The sequence below is a fragment of the Sander lucioperca genome, chromosome 17 (assembly GCF_008315115.2).
Source record: "Sander lucioperca isolate FBNREF2018 chromosome 17, SLUC_FBN_1.2, whole genome shotgun sequence".
NCBI classification, from domain to species: Eukaryota; Metazoa; Chordata; class Actinopteri; order Perciformes; family Percidae; genus Sander; species Sander lucioperca.
In genome coordinates, this window is record NC_050189.1 from 19,170,967 (window position 1) to 19,173,466 (window position 2,500).

General features: G+C 38.5%; 2 protein-coding genes across 4 annotated transcripts in view; both read right to left on the bottom strand.

Moving 5' to 3' along the window:
* The window catches only part of LOC116064544 (zinc finger protein 239-like), an 893,026-nt gene that overhangs the window by 33,331 nt on the left and 857,195 nt on the right, over nt 1-2,500 (bottom strand). The gene's annotated exons all lie outside the window — the stretch shown is intronic.
* LOC116064540 (sodium/hydrogen exchanger 9B2-like) overlaps nt 1-2,500 on the bottom strand; it is a 25,998-nt gene that overhangs the window by 22,311 nt on the left and 1,187 nt on the right. The gene's annotated exons all lie outside the window — the stretch shown is intronic.

The window sequence follows — 2,500 nt, forward strand, 5'->3', positions numbered from 1 at the left end:
TCTTAAATGTCGCAGACTGTTGTTTAGTACCCTTCTTTTTTTTTTACTTTCTTAAAAAGTATCGGTTCAGGCACCGTTTAGGTACCGGCACCGTTTTAAAAGTACCGCTTTAGCACCGGTATCGAAAAAAAAAAAAAAACGATACCCAACCCTACTTATAGTTATGGCTTATGCTAAATTAACCTGACTCCGCCAGATGGATTGCTTGGCATTTGCTCGGCATATCCATCTGGGAACTTTCCGTTGGAGAACTTTTGGGAAGGGGCAAAAATACTGGTTATCTGATTGGATAAACCATCTGTCAATCACTAACCCTGACTCACGACTAGCGGAGCCAGTTGAACAAACTCTTGCCGAAACCAGTCGGGAGAAGAGCAACAACATCTTTTCCTCTGAGAAAAGCCTCCAGTGCCGTTTTTTTGCTCTTCTTTCAATGAAGGAATACTTTCTAATTCAGAAAAACTTGCGCGATAGCTACACTCAATCTCATCCGTGGAAGCCGCCATGTTATTTAGACTGAACAGTTGTTTCTCGTTGCGTCACACCTAAACCCGCCTCAAAACCAACGCTGATTGGTCGGCCGTTTGGCAAACGGCTCCAAATTTTCTCTAGTCTCAAGATGCCAGACTGATCTGCGAGTGGAAAACTGGAGCTCGCCAGATCAGTATGGAGGAAATATTTATTCATAATTCAAATTGAAAGTCCAAAGAGAAATTGAAAGTCCAAAGAGAAATTGAAAGTCCAAAGAGAAAACGAAGCAAGATCAAATTAAAAATATTATTATTTTTTTAAATTTTCCATTTGGCTTTTCCATTTGGATTTAATATTTGGCTTTTTAATTTAAATTTAACATTGGCTTTTAATTTGGATTTAATATTTGGCTTTTCGATTTCAATTTAGGCCACGCCTCCTCATTTACATTGACATGTGTCAAGTCCAAATGAAAAGCCAATGTTTAATGTAAATTCAAAAGCCAAATATTAAATCCAAATGGAAAAGCCAAATGGAAAATTTAAAAAAAAATAATAATATTTTTAATTTGATCTTGCTTCGTTTTCTCTTTGGACTTTCAATTTGAATTATGAATAAATATTTCCTCCATAGATCAGGACGGTCTAACGAGGCTAAAGCTAAATAAGCATACACCAAAACACACTTGGCCTTTTACTGAAGTAACGTCTTCAATGCAGGATTTTAACTTGTAACAGAGTATTATTACAGTGTGGTATTAGTACTTTTACTGCAGTAAAGGATCTGACAGTGACTTTAGCAACAGTAACGCTGAGGGAAACTTCATAACTTCAGGGGTAGGGCGTGTTGCTGCATGTCATCCCCCCCCCCCTCTCTCTCCCTCTCTCTCTCTCTCTCTCTCTCTCTCTCTCTCTCTCTCTCCCTCTCTCTCCCTCTCTCTCTCTCTCTCTCTCTCTCTTTCCCTCTCTCTCTCTCCCCTCTTTCATATTTTCAGCTATCCTGTCAAAATAAAGGCTGAAAATAACTTCAGGTGTACTTAGGGTTGCAAAGGGATGGAAATTTTCCAGAAATTTTTCAGAAACTTTCCATGGAAAGTTTAGTTGGGGAATTTTGGAAACATTCCAATTTGGAAACTTTCACGGGAATTAACGGGAATAAATGAGAATTAACGGGAATAAACGGGAATAAACAGGAATTAATGGGAATTAATGGGAATTAACGGGAATTAATGGGCATTAATGGGAATAAAAAGGAATTAATGGGAATTAATGGGAATTAATGGGAATTAACAGGAATTTACGGAAATTAACAGGAATTAACGGGAATTAATGGGAATAAACTGGATATTTTTAATATTGCTTTCCATGGCAAGTTTAGCTGGGGAATTTTGTAAACATTTCAATTTGGAAACATTCATGGGAATTAATGGAAATTATGGGAATTTGGATGGGATGCAGTCCTTGGGCTCAAATGCAGTACTGTCTTCAATCAGTCTTCAATGTTGGATTTTAGAAATGATCTGTGCAGTGGGTGTGGCCTCAATAGCCCTGCAGTAGGCTAAGTAGTAGCCCAAATCATTGACCCTAAGCTTAACATATGATGGTAGCTAGCATGCTGCCTCTGATTTTCTATGGTTATAGTTATATGCATGCTAAGCTAACCATCAGCGCTGTCTATTGTTTCCAGCTTATCAGGAACAAGTGGGCTGTACAATTAACACACATAGGTTAATAGCAATCGGTTATGTATTAACCCCCCCCAAAAATCCCATATTTTAAAATCTAAATGTTGGCAAGTATGTAGTAGCCTATGCTGAAGCGTGCCTGCATGTCATTGACGAATATAGGGAGGACCAGAGCCATAGAGATAGTAAGAGTTGCAACACTCGTTGATCTCGCTAGCGGGGTGGTCACGTGGTTCATGTAAGCCTGTATAGGTCCTAACACACGCAGTGCTGTCATGTTCTACTATGGGACTGACAGCAGCGATTGCTATATTGAATGGTAAATATAAATAAAATAAAAAATAT